Source organism: Marmota flaviventris, chromosome X (assembly GCF_047511675.1).
Source record: "Marmota flaviventris isolate mMarFla1 chromosome X, mMarFla1.hap1, whole genome shotgun sequence".
In the NCBI taxonomy this organism is placed as follows: domain Eukaryota; kingdom Metazoa; phylum Chordata; class Mammalia; order Rodentia; family Sciuridae; genus Marmota; species Marmota flaviventris.
Window position 1 is genome coordinate 37100597 of NC_092518.1, and position 23786 is coordinate 37124382.

The 23786-nt window shown below is 37.4% G+C and overlaps 1 non-coding gene across 1 annotated transcript; it reads left to right on the forward strand.

The window, feature by feature from the left end:
• Positions 1-2313: 2313 nt before the first annotated feature.
• On the forward strand, positions 2314-2386 carry Trnav-cac (transfer RNA valine (anticodon CAC)). Its single transcript has one exon. It is a non-coding gene; the product is annotated as a tRNA-Val (tRNA).
• The last annotated feature ends 21400 nt before the right edge of the window (positions 2387-23786 follow it).

The following is a 23786-nucleotide window of genomic DNA, read 5'->3' on the forward strand; positions in this document are numbered from 1 at the left end:
GGGTGTTAGAGTCTGTAAACAAGTCAAAATAACACCTGGCATTTTGCCAGGGGAATGTTAGAGTTCCTAAACAAGTCTGGATGGTGCCTGGCAAAATGCCAGAGGGAGTGGTTTGAGAAGTAACAAAAACGAGCCATTAAGTGTGGAGATTCCTGATTGGTTGACTGATGTATCTAGTTTATGCTAATTAGATAAGCTGTGTGGAATGTATAAATACTGCTCCTGTCCTGCAATAAATGGCTCCCACTCCTGCTGTATCAATCTACACAAGTTGTTCGTCACCCCCCGGTTATTTTGCTGCAGCCGGACTACGGCACTTGGGATTGAACCAGGGCCTTGTGCATGCAAGGCAAGCACTCTACCAACTGAGCCAAATCTCCAGCCCTTATAGGCAACTAATTTTTGATAAAGGTGCTATGAATACTCAGTGAAGAAAGTCATCTCAATGAATGGTGCTGGGAAAATTGGACATCCACATGCAGAAGAATGAAGCTGGACTCCTCTCTCTCATCAGTTACAAAAATAAAAAAAATGAATTAAAGACTTAAATATGAGACATAAAACTACTAAGAGAAAACACAGAAGAAATGTTTCAGGACATCGAAATAGACAAAGATCTTTTGGACAAAACCTCAAAAGCACAGGAAAGGAAAGCAGAAATAGATGAGATTGTATCAAACTAAAAAGCTTCTGTAAAGGAAATAATCAACAGAGTAGAGAGACAACCTTTAGAAGTGGAGAAAATATTTATAAACTATATTTCTCACAAAGGGTTAATATCCAAAATGTAGAAGGCACTCAAAAAACCTCAATAACGGAAAAAACAAATAACCTGAGTAAAAAAATGGACAATAGGGCTGAAATGGAGGTCAGTGGTAGAGTATTTGCCTAGCATGCACCAGGCCCTTGGTTTGATTCCCAGCACTGCAAAAAGCGGGGAGAAGGGGGGAGGGGTGTAGATCTAAATAGATATTCCCCAAAAGAAGACATACAAAATGGCCAACAGGTATATGAAAAATCCTCAAGAGCACTAATAATCAGGGAAATGCTAATCAAAACTACAATAAGATATCGCCTCACTGTAAGAGTAAAAGAAATTGAAGTTAAAGTGTAAAAGACCGGGTATTGTAAAGTTTCTAAGCTGCAAAGCCTGAGTTAAAATGTAAAGGACCAGGTATTGTTAAGTTCCTGTGCTACACCCAAAACCTGAAATTCCTGTAGCTGTTAAAACAATTCCTGGGACTGTCCAGTGGATAAATAACCTGGACCCTGTGCAGTTTGGCACGTAGGCATTCAGGGCCCAAACCAATCAGTTTGAATGTACCCCCTCTTCCCGCCCGACCTGTTCCCACCAATGAATGTACTAATCATGTTCGAGAGTTGTTGTTCGATTTTCCCGTGCCTCATGATGATTTGCTCTGATGTATGCAAAGCCCCCACCCTCCCCAAAAAGTGTACTTAAGCACTTCTCAACCCCTGCTCGGGGCTCTTGGCCACTCTCCCTTCTTGAGTGAGCACGGAGCCCCAGCGCGCTGGATTCTTCAATAAACCCCCTTTTGCGGTTGCATGAGTCGGTCTCTTGGTGGTCTCTTCCTCCGACGTTCGCCGGACCCTTACATCACAACTGTTAGAATAGCTATTATCAATAAGACAAAAGAGTTGGTGAGGATATGGAGTCCTTTCTCACTGTTGGTAGTAATGTAGATTAGTACAGCCATCAGGGAAAATGGTATGGAGGTTTCTCAAAAAATTAAAAATAGAACTACCATATTATGAAGCAATCCCACTATTAAGTATATATCCAAAGATTATGAAATAAGCATGTTGAAGAGACATCTGTATTCCAAGTTTATTGCAACACTATTCACAATAGCCAAGAAATGCAAACAACCTATAAGACCATCAACTGATGAGTGAATAAAGAAAATATGGTATACATATACCATGGAATACTATTCAGTCAGAAAAAAAGAAATTCTGTCATTTACAACAACATGGATGGAACAGATCATTACCTTAATAGAAATAAGCCAGGTATAGAAACACAAGTACCGCAGGATCTCATTCAATGTGGAATCTAAAAAAGTTGATCTCATAGAAGTTGAGAGTAGAAGGGTGGTAACCAAGGTTGTGGACAGTGGGCGCCAGGGGTTGATAAAGGGATACTGAGTTACATTTATATATAATGGATAAATCCCTGCATGCTATTGCACAGTAGGGTGACTATAGATACATAATGTATTGTATATTTCAAAAAACTAGAAGAAAGGATTCTGAATGTTTTTATCATAAAAAATGATGTGTTTAGGGGTTGGGGATATAGCTCAGTTGGTAGAGTGCTTGCCTCACATGCACAAGGCCCTGGGTTCAATCCCCAGCACCACCACCAAAAAATAAGTAAGTAAATTAATAAATAAGATCTGTTTAAGGAGATAGCTATTTTAAACTGATTCAGTTATTCCACAATGTATACACATTTCAAAATATCACATGGTACCTCATAGATAAGTCCAATTTTTAAGTTTTTTGAACTAGTTAAAAAATAAAGATTTTTAAATTAAATCTTATTTTTTAAAATAAGATTTTTAAATTTAAAAAATTTAACACTTGCCTGACAGAGGCTAAGACTTGTATGATACAGTTAACTCTCATTCCACAGAAGGGCAGGTAAGGTGATAAATTTGTACTGTTCAACATTTTGAATAAAAATTGCCATAGTGAAAACCTTTTTGCAGAGCCTAATGAGACTGTAAGATTAACTAGGAGGCAGAGCCAATCAGTCCCAGAATGCTAAGTATGTGACTCTGCACTCTCCAATTTAAAAACAGACTGCTCAATAAGAAGACCAATGACCCTATAGAAAAAGTTAGCATTTGAAAAGCTTCCTCAACTTGCCTCATAGTAAAAGAAAATGCAAACTCCAAGATATCATTTTTTACCTCTCAGATTGATAAAGTTCAAAAGGTATGATAGATAATAGTCCTATATGATGCTACTGAGAATAAATTTTAAAAGAACATTTTTAGAAGGAAGTTTGCCAATGTCTATCAAAAATTAATTGTGAGAAATTCCTTATTTTATATATATATATATAATCTTTATTTATTTTTATGTGGTGCTGAGGATCAAACCCAGTACTTCACAGGTGCGAGATGAGTGCTCTACCACTGAGCTACAACCCCAGCCCTAGAAATTCCTTATTCTTTCAGGATGTATATACATAGTGATAATTGTTGTAGCATTGTTTATAATAGCAAATAACTGAGAACAATCCAAATGTCCATCAATAGGCCACTTTTTGTATTTCCATACAATAGAACAGTATTCTACCATCAAAAACAAAGAGCTATGCTTACATAAGCTAACAGAAAAGTTCTAAGGTCTATAGTTAAGTGGTAGACAAAAAAAAAAAGGTTACCACATACCTTGCTATTAATTAATTTATCATTTTAAAATGGTTATAATGGTAAATTTTATGTTATATATATTTCACTCCAATTCAACACACACACACACACACACACACACACACAAGATGAGATTCCTTTGCTTTGTCTAAAATGGAAAAAAAGGCCCTAAGCAGGCAGCAACAACAGAAGTCTGTGTCAAATGCAATCCCAAAGGCAGAAGGTATTGCCCTCTCACAAAATATCTTGCATCTGGCCTTACCAAACAGGAGATAATGACTTTCCATTTGCTTTAGGGTATGATTTAAAGCATTCATTTGGGGCTGCAAATCTAGATTTGGTTAGTGAAAATTTACCCATGTTCCTAATTGGCCCAACTTGATCAAGAATTATAGCCCTGAGCTCAAAGCAGAAACAAAAGTCAACAAAAGAATGCTCTCTTTTCCTAGGCTTTGAAAACCTTAGTTAACAGTTATGTAAGACTGCAAATGCTTATGTCTTCTACTAAAAAGCTCTGGATTTATAAAACCAATGTTCTCAGGGCAGCATTGGTTGCTGCCAATCCATATTTTCCCTCTTCTTTTCTGTTGGGAAACTGACCAATTTTACTACATAAAGGGGGCAGATTCAAGTAGTTTGCAAGCTATTTAGAGTAAATTTTTGACAAGTGTAGGCTGCTTTAGCAAAAGGCTTGGTTAGGCTGGAGGCAGTCACTGGAGAGTTTTCCAAACTCAATAAACCATAATATAATCTCACAAATAGGATTTAAAAAAAAAACAAAAACACCTTAAATTGTGGATTCCTGAAACTTTGAGATTTATTTTTTTCAAATTAAAAAGTTAATAAGAATATCAGGGTGACTTCTTTTAATGAAATAATATGTATCTATTTTGTTTTAAGGGTCTGCCCTTAGTCTCAGGTTCAAGTATCACTCCTAATTTGTTGAACAATATCCTCTGTCTACTTGTCAGCACTGGACAAACCAAAAACCTGAAACTCATAGGGAGGGGGGATGGTAGAGGATAGGAAAGGTAGCAGAATACAACAGTTACTAATAGGGCATTATGTAAAAATGTGGATGTGTAACCGATGTGATTCTGCAATCTGTATTTGGGGTAAAATTGGGAGTTCATAACCAACTTGAATCTAATGTATGAAATATGATATGTCAAGAGCTTTATAATGTTTTGAACAACCAATAAAAAAAATTTAAAAAAAAAAAAGACTTTGACACAGAAAAGTGTTCTCACTACATTGCTACCTAAAGTCAATGAATGCACAATAGAAACACACTATATGGTATGTAACAGTCATGATTTTTTTTTAAAAATATAAGATACAGAAAAAAATGTTCTGAAGAAAATGCACCAAAATTTTAACAGTGATTATGTTATGTCTAGGTTTCAGGTTTGTTCATGAATTCTGCTTATGTGCAAGTATTGTGTATAAATTTAATTTTCTGTATTTCCCAAACGTTCTGCAAAGAGCATATAATTCTTATGTAACCAAATAAAACCAAATACATGTTATTGAAAAACAAAAGAAAAATGAACTTGTATTGGAATTCTTTTTTTCTCCGTAGTACTGGGGACTGAACCCAGGGGTTCTTTATCATTGAGCTACCTCCCCAGCCCTTTTTATTATTATATTTTTAATTTTTTTTTAAAGAGAGTGAGAAGGAGAGAGAGAGAGAATTTTTTAATATTTATTTTTTAGTTTTTCGGCGGACACAACATCTTTCTTTGTATGTGGTGCTGAGGATAGAACCTGAGCCGCAAGCATGCCAGGCGAGCGCGCTACCGCTTGAGCTGTCAGATCAGCTGAGGCAGGCAATGGCCAAAGGAGGCAGATTTAAAAGAGCCGCTGAACAGGCTTGATTGAGATATCACTCCCGGGTGGAACTCAATCAGACCGACAGACTGGACAGGAGAAGGGTCTGAGGAGAAACCGCATGGAAGCTCGACCGGACTGGACTTTTATGGGGCTTACAGCAGGAAGGGAAGGGTTTGGGACAGGAAAAGGTGTTTCTAGGGTCCCTTTCCCCCTTGGAGTTGGTCAGGGGAGTTGGCTGAACTCCAGGATTGGCCAGGGGGGTCCTGTTGATTGACAGGCGTTAGTCAGGAGATCTGGCTGATTGACAGGCGTTTCCCCCGGCATCTGATTGATGTTCTTTTCCGATGCAGGCTCCTTTGTTCTAAGTTGCCACCAAGTCGCGGCCAAGTCGCCACCACCGACCCAACATGAGCCACATCCCCAGCCCTATTTTTTTTAAACTTTGAGACAGGGTCTCACCAAGTTGCCCAGGTTGTGCCTCGAACTTTCAATCCTCCTGCCTCTGCCTCCCAAATAGCTGGGATTACAGGTGAGAACCACCATGCCCAGCTGAAATCTGTTTCCTTTGCAGTTGATATCTTTCCATTATTTGCCCATCCCTTAACCTCTTTTTGTTTTTAATATTTTTAGTTGTAGATGGACACAATACCTTTTTCTTTTTTTGGTACCAGGGATTGAACTCAGGTGCACTTGACCGCTGAGCCACTTCCCCAACCCTATTTTGTATTTTATTTAGGGACAGGGTCTCACTGAATTGCTCAGTGCCTCGCTTTTGCTGAGGCTGGCTTTGAACTCCAATCCTCCTGCCTCGGCCTCCGGAGCTGCTGGGATTACAAACATGTGCCACTGCACCCAGCACAATACCTTTATTTTATTTATTATTTTTATCTGGTGCTGAAGATTGAACCCAGTTCCTCACATGTGCTAGGCAAGCGCTCTACCACTGAGCCACAATCCCAGCCCCAGTAAATCACTGTTGTTCCAGTCTACTGTGGACTATCTTCATGACTATTGCCTATTGTCTTCTATGTCCTACCTGCTGTCCTGGTTTCTGACCTGCAGTACTGTGTTTATGTCCTAACTGTTTCAAGTTTTCTGAGTTTCTTTCCAATTGACCACACAGTTTCTTGGCCCCAACTGTGTTTTTTCATGGGCTTTGCCCCCCTTTCTTCAGCTCTCTGGGGCCCCTGCTGGGGCAGCAGCCTAACAGGAACTCATTAACTGATGCATACATTTGTTTTCTTTCTTTTGCAAATAGGCTGTTGTATCATCACCATACTAGTTTGCTTGAGCTGCCTTAACACAATACTCCAGACAGGGTGACTTAAACAAGAGAAGAGTACTGTGTCACAGTTCTGGAGGCCAGAAGTCTGAGAACAAGGTGTTGGCAGGGTTGGTTTCTCCTGGGGTCTCTTCTCCTTGGCTCACACATGGCCACCTGCTCACAGTGTCCTCACGTGGTCATTCTTCATTGCACACATTGCCCTGGTGTGTCTTTGTCTTCTTATAAGTATACAAATGCTGTTGGATTAGAGCCCACCCTAAAGGCTTTATTTTAACTTAATTACTCATTAATGGCCTTATCTCCAAATACAGTCACATTCTGAGATACTGGGGGTTAGGACTTCAACATATGAATATTGAGGGGGACACAATTTGGTCCTTAACAGGATTCTTGATTGTGAAGAAAATTCATTCTGAGTAGTTGAGCAGAGTGGGAATCATAAAAGCATATGAAGCAATTCCCAGAAGCTACTGAAGAACCAGAGACTCTAGCATCCAGGCTGCACGGTTCAGACAACACCCGAACCACATCTCAGGATGTGTTCCCAGGGAGATCCTACGGCTGCCATCTCCAAGCCCAGGAGATTCCTGCTAGGGTTTCAGCCACCTCTGCCTCTGAAGGATAAATGCCACTCAGCCACAGACTCCATGTGGTGCCTACCTCCTCATGTCACTGGCTGCTGAACAGGTTTCACTTCTATTGCTATGTCTGGTCACAGAAATCCTAGATCACAAGTTTGTACCTTCAGCCACAAGAATGGGGTCCTAATTAGAATAAGCTATACTCCGTGTTATGTATAATATGTCAGAATACAGTCTGTCATGTATACCTAAAAAGAACAAATACATTTCTTAAAACCAAAAAAAATGAAAAAGAAAGTTTGAATGGACCATTGTCTTCCACCTTGGGGGGAGTGAGACTCAGAGTCAGGAGATGGAAAATTCCATAATATAGAAAGGGCTTCAAAATATGCTTGATGTCAAAAGCTGAACAATATCTATTACATTGCAGATAAAGATATTTAAGAATACAGCAAATCATCTTCTTGAATGGTTTCCCTGTACTCTTTCCATCTTGAATTTTCTTTTCTCTTTTCTTTTCTTTCTTTCTTTCTTTCTTTCTTTTTCCTGTTGTTCTTAGTGCAGTTCTAATCTATAATACACGCTACATAGAAGAAAATTTGAAAACTCAGAAAAACACATGCAAAAAAATTTTTTAAAAACCTATAATATTACCATTCAGAGATAATCATCATTGTCATTTTGGTATATGCCCACACATTCATTTTTAGACATATGTATGCGATAAAGGAAAAAATATGCACACTATTTTTGTAATCTGCTACTTTTACTTATCAATATATCATGAATACTGAGTTTTCTGAGCCAATTGTCCCCACAAATGACTTTACACTATTAAAGTGCCTAAGAGCTTTTAATTTAGCCTATATCAAAATTAGAAATTTTGTAATTAGGACGAGCTAATTTAATGTATTTTTTTTGTATTTGTCCTTTTGGGGGAAGAAACAATAACAACAAAAACAAAAATAATCTTGAATTTTTCTGTGACCTTATTTATGAGGCTATTCCAGACAATGAAATTGACTTATTATATTCACCCACATTAAAATTATTATATTCATAGTTATTAATAGTTTGTTGAACCTTTTAACATTTTATCCAATAAGTGATAAATAAAAGTAATATTGTGTGAACCAGAGAATATCTGATCTCATTTTAAATCCGCTTGGGCTGGAGATGCTACTCAGTGGTAGAGTGTTTGTCTAGGGTGCTTAAGGCCCTGGGTTCCACCCCCAGCACTGCAAAATAAATAAATCTCTTTCTCACATCTGACTATGTCAACAGAGCATTGCTATTGCTGTTTTGTTCTCAAAGAGGTCACCAAGGGACCCAAGAAAGTATGCACATTATTCCCAGAAGACTTACCTCTCTTCTGGAGTCTGGGTCAAGCTCAGGGACTGAAACTTCACAAATACATATCTATTTTCACTTCAAAGCCCCTGATGAACAGATTGATGTTAGAATAATATCTAGGCTTGTCTTTTGTTCATCTCCAAGGCCCCTAATTTCTGTATTCACCAGCTAACCACGAAGATTCTATTAGGTACCACATTTTACAGAAGGTGCTAGTGTCTGCTGATGTTTGGAAATTGCCAGGTTCAGGATAAACCTTGAGTATTTAATCTGGTCTTCTTCTGGTAGGCTGAATTATGGCCTCCCAAGGATATTCCACTCTAACTCCTAGAAACATAAATATGTTATATTTATATGTTACATTCCATGGCAAAACGGACTTTGCAGATGATTTAAGTTATGGACCTTAAGAAAATGCAGAAATCCTGGATTGTCTAAGTGGGCCCTCTCTAATGACATGAGTCTAAAAACAAAGACCTTGCTGTAGCTGGAAGCAAAGAGATGGGGCAGAAGAGGTGAGAGAGATTTGAGGCATGAGACTGGCTGGACCTGCCATTGCTGGAGAAGGCCATATGCATGAAAAAGAATGCAGGAAACTGTAAGACTGGAAGACGCCGCACCGCACTACAAATGGGAGACACCACACGACACAGATCACCAAAGAGGTTCCACTTTATTACAAAAGGCTGTGTGTTTATATAGGTCTAAGGAGAGGTCGCAGGGCTGAGGTAGATAACGGGTTGCCCGTTTATTGGCAAGCTCTTCCATATGTCAGTTCCGGAGCCCAAGAAGTTAATTCTTATTGGGGCTAAGGCTTCCCACCAGCAGGATTTGAACATTGGCGCCGGCGGGAACGTTTCGCGCCAGTGAAAGAAAAAAAGAGGAGAAAGAGGGTCGTTAGGCGCCATGTTGGGGTTTTTCTCTGGGATGCTACTGCTGTTATATGTTTTCCCAACAGAAACCTCTAGGGCCAAGATCAGCAACTGACTGATGGCCAACTAGGAAAGGTGACCTTACTTCCACAATCATAGGAACTCAATTTGGTGAATGATCTGAATGAGATTGGAAGTGGACTGTTTCCCAGAATCTCTGGAAAGCTTCTGCCAAAACCTTGATTTAGGGCACTGTGAAACCTAAGCAGAGGACCCATTTGAGCAATGCTGTCTGTACCCAAACTTTTGACCTACAGAGCTATATACTGATAAATGAGTACTGTTTTAAGCCACTAAATTTATGTTATTCTGTTTTGGCAAGAGTAGAAATTAATATGTGGCCTGTAATCAAAATCTACTCAGAAAAGTAAGTTCCATTTTAAAAATTATTAGATTAAAAATAGAACTCTCTATAACCTGGGAATATTGATATATGAATTATGTATGATATCATTAAAACGATTTCAGAAATCTAAAACAACAACAATAACAAAAAAAAAAAAACACAATAGTACATTACTACAAGCCAGCTCAATGCTATTTAAATTCCCTACTTGCTTCTTGGATCATTCCATTAAAGCATTGGATTGCGGATATTTTCCATTTATCATAATTTTAAAAGAAAAGGGGACAGACAGTCTTGAAAATGTTAAAACATATTCTAATTCAAGGACTCTCCATATTGTCATCTTTCTATATGAAAGAGATGAGACTACGTAAGGTTACCTTAAAATGATACTGATAGGTTGCTCTGTAACATGGAGAAGCTTGAGATTCCAATCTCATTATCCAAGGTGGCAGTTTTCCTATTCCCCATTCCAACAAAGTCAGAGCCTATTGAAATGCGATTCAAGCCAGACAGAAATTGAGAAATGGAGTTGTTAAGTAGGGTTCCCAGAAACCAGAAGCAGTTCCAGTTTCACAGGCAGCCAATTTCAGGGGTCAATACATTGACTGTGACTATTGTTTTAAATCACCATATTCTGCTTCAGGCTTTCATGTGGTCAGAGAAAAGAAGCCACAAAGAAATACATCAGGGGTTCCCTAATGATGTGCAGTGTGGGCTGAGGGTGACACAAACCCACAGAGACACTTTCTTGTTATTACTAATAATTGCTTATCATCATTGGATGGTTGCCTAACTTAGGTGAGATCATTTGGGGAATGATGCTTGCAACATCGACATATAGAAGCATATTTTTCTGTTCTGTATTATTTTTAAGAGGTTCTTTTTATCCATATTGTGACTAAACTCATGTTTGCTTTGGTTTTCTAGATTTCTCAAGTAGACATTAAGGAAGATATATTCAATTGCTTTATTTAAATAATTACTGAAAAAATACAAATATCCAGGTATTCCCTATTCCAAGAGCCACATTGGAATAAGCATGCAAAATATCAATACAGAACTATATTTACATCATCCACAACTCCATATATTACCAATAAGGTTAAGACCAGACAAAAAGGGACTGGGGTTGTATCTTAGTGGTTGAGCGCTTGCCTCTCATGCGTGAGGCACTGGGTTTGATCCTCAGCACCACATAAAATAAATAAATAAACAAACAAACAAATAAATAAATAAAACAAAGATATTGTGTCCACCTACAACTAAAAAGAAATTTAAAAAATTGGAACATATTAAATGGATTGCTTATTTAAAGTGTTAGAACAAAATAATCATATAATACAATTCCATGTGAGACAAACACAATCTTATTATGTGTGCAATAGTCACATCTACAATCAGATTTCTAAATTTATTTAAAATAAAGAGTTATCTTTATTATTTATGTACTAGATTTATAATTTTATACTACTTTCAATCTCTACTACTGCCCTTAGCTATTATAATATTAGTAAGTAGCAGGTTCAAAAAATATTGCATTAAAGAGGAAAAAAATAGTAATTTCACTGTAGAAAAACATGAAAATTGCCTTCTTAACCAAGTAATTTAGAGTAATGTTATCAATAATAGGGCAAACTGCCTCCTGATATCAAGCACTCTCTGATGCTTCTGCCAAATATGCAAAAGACTAACCTGGAGAAATATACAAATCTAAATTGAGAGATATTCTACTGAACAACTGACATGAAACACAAAGAAAAATGGAAAAATTGTTCCATAATACAAAAGTTTAAAGAAAATCTGATTGCTAAATACGGAGTATGATCCTGGGTTGGATCTTGCATCAAAGTGGAAAAAGTTGCTCTAAAGGACATTATTGGGATAACTGGCAAATTTGTGAATAAACTATATACTAGATCATAGTGTTACAGAGCTGGGGTCTTCCAGGAAACTGAGGCAAGATGAAGAGCCCCCTTCAAACTCTGATTCTTACAATCAAGTCAGAAAAATTTCAGACATGTCACTCAGAGTAACAAGAATGAGTTTATTAAGGGATAGGAAAGGGAAAGGGGACACTCTCATAGAAAAAAAGGATAATGTGCCCCTCCTGCACTCCAGTTTTATTTGGGATCCCAGAGAAGTTTCCAGAGAATCCCACCCAGGTCCACTTCTTGACTTTTTTTTTTTTTTTTGTACGAGGGATTGAACCCAAGGTACTAAACCACTGGGCCACATTCCCAGACCTTTTTATTTTTCATTTAGAGACAGGGTCTTCCTGAGATGCTTAGAGCCTTGCTAAGTTGATGAGGCTGGCTTTGAACTCACAATCCTCCTGCCTCAGCCTCCAGAGCTGCTGGGATTATAGGCGTGTATACCCAGCCTAGCTCACCTCTTGACTTTGGACTAAAGCAAGATGACATCAGACTTTCAAGTCCCCACTGCCATGACAGATGTAGGTCATCTTGGCCCATGCTGATCAGTTCTAATGGATTCTTTTTTTTTTTTTTTTGATACCAGGGATTGAACTCACGGGCACTTAACCACTGAGCCACATCCCCAGCCCTTTTTTAAATATATATTTTATTAGAGACAGGGTCTCACTGAGTTGCTTAGGGCCTCCCTAAGTTGTTGAGGCTGAATTTTAATTTGCAATCTCCTGGCCTCAGCCTCCTACAGGCCTACTGCACCCAACCTAATTGGATTCTTAACCATAAATTCTTTTAGATTTTATTGTTAGGAGGAATTATCCTTATTTCCCTGAGTTTCAGGATCTGATCATAAAAATCTCTCCCCTCAGGGAAATTTGGGTTCCTCTTATTGACATTATTTCTGGCCTGTATTTCTTATGCAGTTAACAGGTAGTTTGTTGAGGAATATGACATAGCCTGTCCACTTAGGCCAGGCAGGGCTGCAGGTAAATTGCTTCTTGGAAAAGAAAGCATGTGAGGGTCAGCACAGTAGGTCCATTTTATAGACTTGTTCCCTTAACCTTCTGTTCCCATTTACATCTGTCTGTTCCCTAACATTAGTATTGTATCAATATGGCATTTTCTGAATTTGATAATTTTGCCATGGTTACAAAAGAGAATACACTTTGAAGTATTGGGTGGGGGAAGGGAGACATGAGGCCTGTAATTTATTCTTAAATGAAAACTAACAATAAGAATGAAGAAAGGTGGGGCTGGAGTTGTGGCTCAGTGGTCAAGAGCGCTCGCCTAGCACATGCAAGGCCCTGGGTTCGATCCTTAGCACCACATAAAAATAAATTTAAAAAGATATTTTTTAAAAGAAAAATGAAGAAAGGTGAAATTAGACGGACATTATTACCCTATATACATGTATGATGACACTATCGTGTGACTCTGCACCATATACAGCTAGAGAAAGAAGAAGATGTGCTCCATTTGTGTACAATGTGTCATGTATAACTAATTAGAACAAATGAAAAGAAAGAATAAAGACAGTAATATGTGTATATACTGAACATATAAAACATTATCTATGTATTGTGCATATAAAACATACATATATAATACCTCTCTCTGTATGTATATGATATTATTTTCTCAGTATTATAAAATATTAACAATGGATAAATCTGGATACAAGATTTGTCTGAGATCTTTGTACTATTTTTTTCTAAATAAAATTAATCTGTTAATTTAAATTATTTCAAAGTAAAAAATTAAATGAGCCAGGCCCAGTGGCATAATGACTGTAATCCCAGTGGCTCTGGAGGCTGAGGCAGGAGGATTGTGAGTTCAAACCCAGTCTCAGCAACTTAGCAAGACCCTGTCTCTAAATAAAATACCAAAAAAAAAAAAAGGAGGGCCGGGGTTGTAGCTCAGTGGTAGAGTACTCACCTCGTATGTGGAAGGCACTGGGTTCAATCCTCAGCACCACATAAAGCAAATACAAAGCCAGTTCGTCTACAACTAAAAGAAAAATAGTTAAAAACAAATATAAAACAGGGCTGGGCATGTGGCTCAATGGTTAATCGCCCCTGGGTTCAATCCCCAGTACCAACAAAAATATTTAAATAAAATGAAATAAAAGGTAAACCTAAAAAACATATTACAATTGTGACAATCTTGAAACTGGCTCTGTACTCTGCCCCAAAGTAGGTAAATGCTAATTCAATTCAATTATATTATGTAATTCTTTGGTTAAATTTGTTCATAAATATTTCACCCTAAGTTAATATTGATTCCTTATCCATGTTCTTCTTGTTTTCTCACCAACAAATATGCAATGTTGCTGGAAGGAAAGAGTACATTGAGCTGAACAATTGACCTGAGAGATTTGTACTTCCTCAAAGCAACCCAGAAGGACTGAAAAATACAGAAAAGATTACAAGCTGTTTACACCCCAATTTCAGTACTACTTTTAAGTGGAACTGATTTAAAACCATCATACATTCATGGAGACTTACACTTGCCCACTCCCCAGAAATTACCTTATTCCAAACTTTTCATTAAGAAACTTGGATAATTCAACTCTTTTCCCACTATTGTTATTGCTATTGCAGAAATATAACAATGTTACCACTTTAAAATTAAATTCTGCTTATTTAGATAAGGGGAGAGGTAAAGCCATTTCATTTTTAAACAATTCTGCTTTTAGTAGTATATTTTTAAATAGTTTCTCCCTTAAAAAGGAAAATACAGTATGTACATTTATGCAATTGTGAATAGAATTTTCTATTGCAGAACCCATATCTCAATTATTGTCAACGAATGTGCACAGTCTAGATAACATAGTTTTGCTTGGCAAATAGAATGTGCCCCAGAGAAATAGATTACACCTTAACACTTTAATTTCCCCCAACCTATTTATGACAGATACAGCTAGCCAATAAAAAGAAAAGGAATGAAACTATAGAAAAGAATCCTATCCTTTCTCGCTGCCTGGTTTCCACCCCCATGATCCCTCCAGAGATGAGTTATAATTGCCCCCTGGGATGGAGAAAGAAGACACACAATCCAGCTCTGATTGTGTCACCAAGACAACAATAATCACAGGAATAAACTAGAAAATACAGGGACCATAGCAAATGAGTCAGCAGCAATTATTTAACAGCCTAAAAATCAGTTCTATGGGGAAAATTCTTTAGGGTCCCTTGAGTACAAAGGGTACCAGACTCTCTTTAAAGCATTCTCACAAATGTTTTTATAAAGCAAGGAACCTCTGATTTGCAGTCTTTACTCTCTTAGAAATCATTTTAAAGATCCAGTACTGATGCCAGGTTTTGCTATCCATTTTTATGCAGCAGCTTTATTTTGTAAAATTTTAAACCTTGAGAGAAGTTGCAAGATGGTACAATGAACACCCATATACCCTGCACCAAGATTCACCAAGTACAGCACATTTCTCTTCCACTGTCCTCAAATACATCTCTTTTGTTTCTTTTTTCCTTTCTTGTTTTTCCTTTTTCTTTTTTCCTTCATTCTTTCTTCTTCTGAATCATGTGAGAGTTTGTTGCAGATACCATGGCATTTCAATGTTAGTATTTCAATATGTACCTTTTAAGAGAGGACATACAATCAATCAACAAGTACATGAAAAAATGCTCACCATCTCTAGCAGTCAGAGAAATGCAAATCAAAACCACCCTAAGATACCATCTCACTCCAGTAAGATTGGCAGCCATTATGAAGTCAAACAACAACAAGTGCTGGTGAGGATGTGGCGAAAAGGGTACTCTTGTACATTGCTGGTGGGACTGCAAACTGGTGCGGCCAATTTGGAAAGCAGTATGGAGATTCCTGGGAAAGCTGGGAATGGAACCACCATTTGACCCAGCTATTGCCCTTCTCGGACTATTCCCTGAAGACCTTAAAAGAGCGTACTACAGGGATACTGCTACATCGATGTTCATAGCAGCACAATTCACAATTGCTAGACTGTGGAACCAACCCAGATGCCCTTCAATAGATGAATGGATAAAAAAAATGTGGCATTTATACACCATGGAGTATTACACAGCACTAAAAAATGACAAAATCATGGAATTTGCAGGGAAATGGATGGCACTAGAGTAGATTATGCTTAGTGAAGCTAGCCAATCCCTAAAAAACAAATACCAAATGTCTTCTTTGACATAATGAGAGCAACTAAGAACAGAGCAGGGAGGAAGAGCAGGAAGAAAAAATTAACATTAAACAGATACATGAGGTGGGAGGGAAAGGGAGAGAAAAGGGAAATTGCATGGTAATGGAGGGAGACCCGCATGGTTATACAAAATTACATATAAGAGGTTGTGAGGGGAATGGGAAAATAAACAAGGAGAGAAATGAATTACAGTAGATGGGGTAGAGAGAGAAGATGGGAGGGGAGGGGAGGGGGGATAGTAGAGGATAGGAAAGGTAGCAGAATACAACAGTTACTAATAGGGCATTATGTAAAAATGTGGATGTGTAACCGATGTGATTCTGCAATCTGTATTTGGGGTAAAATTGGGAGTTCATAACCAACTTGAATCTAATGTATGAAATATGATATGTCAAGAGCTTTGTAATGTTTTGAACAACCAATAAAAAAAAAGAATAGACATTATCCTAAATAACCACAAAATTGTTCTCACATTTTCAAACTATTGGCACAATACTGTTGTTTAACATATAGTCCATGGTTAAAGTTTCTCAACTTTCTCCCAAATACCCTTTATTGGTTTTTGAAGTTCAGTTTCTTTCTTTCTTTCTTTTTAAATATTTTTTAGTTACAGATGGATACAATATCTTTATTTTGTTTATTTATTTTTATGTGGTGCTGAGGATTGAACCCAGTGCCTCACATGTGTGAGGCATGTGCTCTGCCACTAAGCCACAACCCCAGCCCCAAACAGAGTTTTTCTTTTTTCTTTCTTTCTTTTTTTCTTGGGGGGGGGGGGCACTGGGGATTAAACTCAGGGGCAAACTCAGGGGCACTCAACCCCTGAGCCACATCCCCAGCCCTATTTTGTATGTTATTTAGAGACAGGTTCTCACTGAGTTGTTTAGCACCTCACTTTGGCTGAGGCTGGCTTTAAACTCGCGATCCTCCTGCCTCAGCCTCCCGAACTGCTGTTTTTTGGGGTTTTTTTTTAGTTTTTTTTAGTTGTAGTTGGACACAATACATTTATTTTATTTATTTATTTTTATGTGGTGCTGAGGATCAAACCCAGGGCCTCACAGGTGCTAAGCAAGCACTCTACCACTGAGCCACAACCCCAGTTTGTGAAGGATCACATTGTACAAATCTCCTTTGTCTCCTTTAATCTACAGGAGTTCCTAGTTTTTCTTCATTTATTTTGATCTTTCAGGACAAAGAAATTTTTGAAGAATTCAGGCCAGTGGTTTTGTAGCTTTGGCATACATTTGGGGGAAAACATCTGAATCCCAAAATAAATTAAAAATGGAATGAAATGCTAAATTTATAGCTTTATGCAGGTATTTGTTTTTTTAAATGGGAATGATGATTCCCATTTACAAGATGCTATAGTTTGGATCTTGAATGCCCCTCAAAGGCCTATGTGTTGAAGTCTTGCTCCCCAGCTCATGTCACTATTGGGAGGTAGTAGAACCTTTAGTAGATAACGTTTCGGGGGAGAAAAATCATTTCATTAAGGGAGTGCCCTTGAAGGGGGATACCTCCTTTTCCTCTCTCTTTGCTTCCTGGTCAACATGAGATGTGCAGTTTCCTCTGCCATGTGCTGCCAACATAATGTCCTGCCTTACCACAGGTTCAAAGGCAACAGGGCCAAGCAACCATGGACTAAAACCTCTGAAACTTTGAGCCAAAATAAACCTTTTATCCTTGTAAGTTTATTATCTCAGGTATTTTGTCACGGTGATGAAAAGCTGACACATAAGGCAATTGTGAGAACTGTAAATTGGTGTGCCCTCTCCAGAAAACAATTTGACAATCTGTATCAAGAGTCTGAAACATGCTGTATTCACGGACACAGTAATTCCGCTTCTAGCAATTTGTCTTTAGAAAATTATCAGAGATACAGACAAAAATGTTTAGGCGTTGATATTCATTACTGTGGATGTCAGGGGAGAGACTAGGTGTGTTGAGAGCCACAGCCAAAGCGGCCCCAGCAAACTTCCAGCTGATTGGCTCCTCTGCAGTGATGCTCATTGGGCTGTTTCCCCTCCCTTTCAGACCACGGAGCTGCTCATTGGGGGACTCTTTTGGCTCCGCCCATGTGACCCAGCCAATCAGCTAGAAGTTTGCTGGGGCCGCTTCTGCTGTGGCTCTCAACATAAGTGAACTGTGCTATGTCCTCCATCTCCTTACTTACCAGCCTCAGGTGCTCTGTTTTCATCATTCATTGCCAGCATTTATTAAAATCTACTGTGTGTTCAGCATTGTGCTGGGTTTCAGACTGTTGTGGCAAGCTTGAAAGTCGTGCTTTGGAGAAACATTTGAGAAGCAGGGATGTAGGGTTTAATGAGGAATCAAGACAAGACTGTGTGTACAATGTAATGCCCACTTTGTTTACAAAATAATATGTAGAGGAGAACCCAGAAAACAATAAAATTTTTACACTGAGTAGTGAGATTTGGGTAAATTTTGTTTATCACAACAAAACCCAGAAAATTTGCACACAAATTTTGAGCAAGCATGGGCTGGGGTTGTGGCTCAGTAGTAGAGCACTTGCTTAGCATGCATGAGGCACTGGGTTTGATCCTCAGCAGCACATAAAAATAAAATAAAGATATTGTGTCCACCTAAAAACAAAAAATAAATATTTAAAGAAATTTTTGTGTGCAAATAGGTGACAAACTCTGAGCTTGGCAGGCATTGATTCCACTCATGGTTGATTGCCAGTAACTAGTCATATGGCCACCGTTAGATAAAAGGAAGTCTTGGGAATTGAATTCTTGACGGATTAGCCACTTCCCAGCTATAACTTTAAATGAAAGAAAAGAGATGTAATGGATAGCTAACAGTCCTTGTCACAACATAAAATCTATTTTTAACCAAGTGTGAAGGTGCATGCATGTAATCTGAGCTACTCTGAAGAGTAAGGCAGAATGATTGTGAGTTCAGCTCCAGTCTAGACAACACAATAAGATCCCGTCTCAAAAAGGAATAAAAGTGGTGGAGTGTTTACCTACCATGTCTAAGACCCTGGGTTTGATCCCCAGGACAATATTAATAGAACTACACAACTTAGTACCCAAATATCTTTCCCTGATCTTTCATTATTGATCTGAGGCATTGTATATTACTAGTGAACAACACAAACCTAGATTTTTTTTTCACACTCTTGACAATTGATAAGTGTAGTCTATTTATATTTATTGTGATTGCTGAGGCATCTGTAGTTATTCCTGCATCTTACTTATGTCTTCTTTTTTTTCCAGTTTTTTTAGTTGTTGATAGAATTTTATTTTATTTATTTATATGCAGTGCTGAGAATTGAACTCAATGCCTCACACATGCCAGGCAAGTGTGCTACTGCTGAGCCATAGCCTCAGCCCTTGATGTCTTTTTACCACTTTACTCTATGTTTTTTTTTTTTCTTCTCCTTTCTTTCCTTCTTCAGGATTAAGGGTTTTTTAATTTAAAATTTTTAAACTTCATTTTGCTTATTAATTTTTTTATGTGGTGCTGAGGATTGAACCCAGTGCCTCACACATCCAAGGCAAGCACTCTACCACTGAGCTACAGCCCCAGCCCCTGGATTAAGTTTTTAAATATTATTTTCTTTCCTCTTTTGTTCTGATGTTATGCATTCTATTTCTATTATTTTTATAACTATGAAGTAATTCAAAATAATAGCATAATACATATTGAGCTTAAAGTTTAATTTCATTCAATAACTCTTTATTCCTCCTGAACAAAGTAAGGAATATTTCAAATCGAATTGACCATCTCCTGTCCTGCACATTATTTATTTATAATTCATTTTGTCACATTTTATTTTTAGGACCTCAAATGAACATTTTTTTTGGTAGAATCAACATGTATTTAGATTTCCCTTACTCCATTTTTACCAATTGATTTGTCATTTTTTTCTTATATCTTAGAACTTCTTTTGGGGATCATTCTTTCTGAAGAATGTATGGTAGAAAATTTTCAATTTTTCATCATCTGGAACCATTTTACTTCTCCCTCACTCTTTTATTTGATTTATTTATTTATTTATTTATTTATTTGGTACCAGGGATTGAACTCAGGGGCACTTGACCACTGAGCCACATCCCCAGCCCTATTTTGTGTTTTATTTAGAGACAGGGCCTCACTGAGTTGCTTAGCACCTCGCTTATGTAGAGACTGGCTTTAAACTTGAGATCCTCCTGCCTCAGCCTCCCAAGCCCTGGGATTACAGGCGTGCACCACCACACCTGGCTTTCTCTCACTCTTAAAAGATAATTTATCCGGGCGTATAATTCTAGGTCAACAGTTACCTTGTTTTCCCACTTTACAGCCATAATTCACTGTATTCTGGCTTTATTTTGCTGTTGATAAGTGTGGTGTCCATCCAATTGCTTTTCTTTTCTTTTTCTTTTTTCTTTCTTTTTTTGGCAATCATTTCTTTCTTCCTTCCTTCCTCCCTTTCTAATTGCTTCTGAAATTTTAGTGTCCTACACTCTGTTGTTCTACAGTTTCACTATGATAAATCTGAGAGTATACGCTTATATTGATGTTCTCAGAGCTTATTAGTTTTTCAACCTGAAAATTCATGTCTTTGAACATTTCTAAAAAATTCTCCACCAGTGCATATGTGCATATTATCTTTGTCACATTCTTCTGTTCTCTCCTTCTAGATATTCAGTTAAATGCTTATTGAATTGTCCCATTGTAGACTCAGTGTCTTTTATCTTCTCACATTTTTCCATCTCTGTGTCTCTGGGTATTGAACTCTGCAGTTTTTGGTTTTTTTTTCAGATTTTTCTTCCAGTTCACTACTTTTATCTTCACATCTGTCTAATATCTTTAACCCCATCATTGAGTATATAATTTCTATGATTATATTTTTCACTTCTAACAGTGCTAACTGGACCTTTCTTCAAGTCTGTTTGATTATTTTTATTACCTCTCAATATATTTTTTATGTTCGTTGCTCATATTTGTAATTGTGTCTTGTGTGTGTGTGTTTTTACAATTTAACTGGTAATTCTAATTTCATTTGGAGAGAGGGTTGGATGTTTGTGGTACATAATTGGAAAAAAAGACTTTGCAATGCATCTCTTTGATGCTTTTTTAGGTGTCCTGAATAAATTAATAAAATAAAATAAAATAACAACTTTAAAAATACACCAATTGTGTAGTTTGATTTTTGTACATCTAATATATAAAATCCAGGAGGTTTTATTTCTGCTAACTCTAGTTAATAGTGGCTTGTTTATACAATACTTTCTAATATTGTATTACCTTCTGCTTAGATGAACTTCACTTGCAGAAATCATGAGGAATTTAGTTTAAGGATTAAATTCCTTCAGAGAGAACTTCCACTATCTTCTATGAAGCAAAACAAGGTATTACAAACTGAGGACCACATTAAATCAGGCTCCTCAGGTTCCATAGGGGCTACGGTTCTAATGTTTGGGTCTCCTCCAAAATTCATGTTGAAACTTAATCCCTAATACAACAGTATTAAGAGATTGAGTCTTTAGGAGGAGATTAAGCCTTAAGAGTTTTGCCCTCGTGAATAGATTAATGTGGGCTGGGGGTGTAGCTCACTGATAAAGCATGTGCTTAGCATGCTTGGGACCCTTCAATCCCCAGCAGCAACATTTAAAAATAAATAAATAAATAAATAGGTTATTGCCTAGTAAAAGGGCTTTAAGGGAAAAGGTCCATCCCTTCCATCCCTTCTACCATATGAAGAAACAGTATTTATTCCTTCCAGAGAGCCCTCACCAGACACTGAAACTGCAGTACCTTTATCTTGGAGTTCCCAGTCTCCACAACTCTAAGAAATAAATTTCTATTGTCTATGAATTACCCAGACTTAGGTATTTTGTTATATAAACAGGAATTAATTAATACAATAGATGATAAAAAATTTGAATTCTAACCACACATGAGGACAAGCCTATAGTAATAAATTTTCAGGGCATATGTATTTTTTTCCACTTAGAGGTGACATTGAGACAAACAAGGCTCGTTTTTTGTTTTTTGTTTGTTTGGTTTTTTTCACTGCTCTCTGGAAACATTGTTTTTCTAGCTTACTATTTTACTAGGCTACAGTTCTTAGAGGGTTTTGTCCAAAGTCCTGTGCTCCATGTCTTATTCATGCAATAAATGATAGAGTTCTACCTTCCTAATAGTAGCAACAACCAGTGGCTTTTGGCACTTTAGTTCCTGTTCCGTGTTTCTTTTTGGATCCTGCAGATTTCCTTTATTTTCCTGGGAGCATGTATTTTATACATGATTTATGGGTGCCTTGTTATGGAAAGATTTATCGGATCATCCAGTCTTTCATATTATCTACAATTAAAAACTCAAGTTCATTTAATCTTTACACAAACCACACAAATTAAGCATCATTGTTCTCATTTTTTTATTGTGGCAACTGAGACTCAGACAAAATAAGGATCACATAATTTTATTGAATAGCAAAGCCTTAAATTGAACCCAGTACTATCTGGCACCAAAGTTCATGGTTGTTTAAACACTAAGCCATATTGCCTCTTATTATATTCTGTGTTTTTGCATATTTTTATTTTTTTAAGAATATATTAATTATATCTGTCATCAGAAAAAAGAAAATAACTTTTAAAGGTACTGTAACTTGAAAAAAATCTCTTAGTTATGAAATGAATTTATTTATTAGATCTGATAAGCTCTGATATTAAAGCCCCATAGCTAGGCCAAGGTCATCCATTGTATCTGTCAAGTACCATATGGTGGGAACAGAATAACTTCCTGTGCATAAATGATAAATAATACCTCAGCCGAGGCATTATCATACATTTCCCCCTTTCTTGACTTTGTTGTGCTTACCTTTTCCCTGTGATTTCATCATTTTCTCTACCACTCTCTCCCCAGGCTGCCACTAGGTCTAAATCGAAGTAATAAATATGATTTTGTTCCTGCTACACTTTTGGCAAGTAGGAAAGTCTTCTTGGACACAGTAGATACAGACCTTATCTGTCTAGCTTGTTGATTAGTAAAGCACGCTGGAGGACATGTGAGCCTTAATGAAGTCTGAATAGATTACATCTATTGCTTCCCTAGGATCAGCATGACCTGGCACTCATAATGCAAAACAGAATCAGTCAGGCACACTGATTCAACATGGGATCATAATGTTAGTCATTCTGTAATTTTTGCTTTCTTTAGTTCTGGAAAAATGATTGGTTCATAATTTGTTCTGGTATTTTCCCAATTATCTGGACCTAGATTATCTCTTTTTTCCTTTTAAACACACACACACACTCACACACTCACATAGTTACCCTTTCCAAGGCTACATAGATCCTTCTGGCTCTCAAAAACAAGAGTTCTGGAGTCTCTAATGAAATTTGCCAACTATTTAAGTGCCCTAAGATGTATTTATCAAACTTTGGTAATTTTATTTTGTGCTGAAGCCTCACTATAAATTAGCTTATTTTTACAAGGAATTTGACCAAAAAAAAAAAGGGCTTACCTAGGAATTTTTCCAAGTAAATTTTGTCCAGAAAGTACCCATTCACTCATTTATGTATGCAAGTCATAAGTCTGCCGTCACTCATTCTACACATATTTGGTGTGTGTCAGGATCTGGTTAAATTGCTGGGGAGGCTAGACATTGATGACACACACCTGTAGTCCCAGCAACTCAGGAGGCTGAGGCACGAGGATCACAACTTCAAGGCCAGCCTCAGCAACTTAATGAGGCCCAAAGCAATTTACCTAGAACCTGTCTCAAAAATAAAAAATAGGGGTTGGGGTTGTAGCTCAGTGGTAAAGCACTTGCCTAGCATGTGCTCCATTCTCAGCACCACATATATAAAAATAAATAAATAAATAAATAAAAATGAAGGTCCACTGACAATTAAAAAATTTATTTAAAAAAATAAAGTTTGTTAAAATAAATAAATAAACAACTGGGTGCAGTGGCGCATG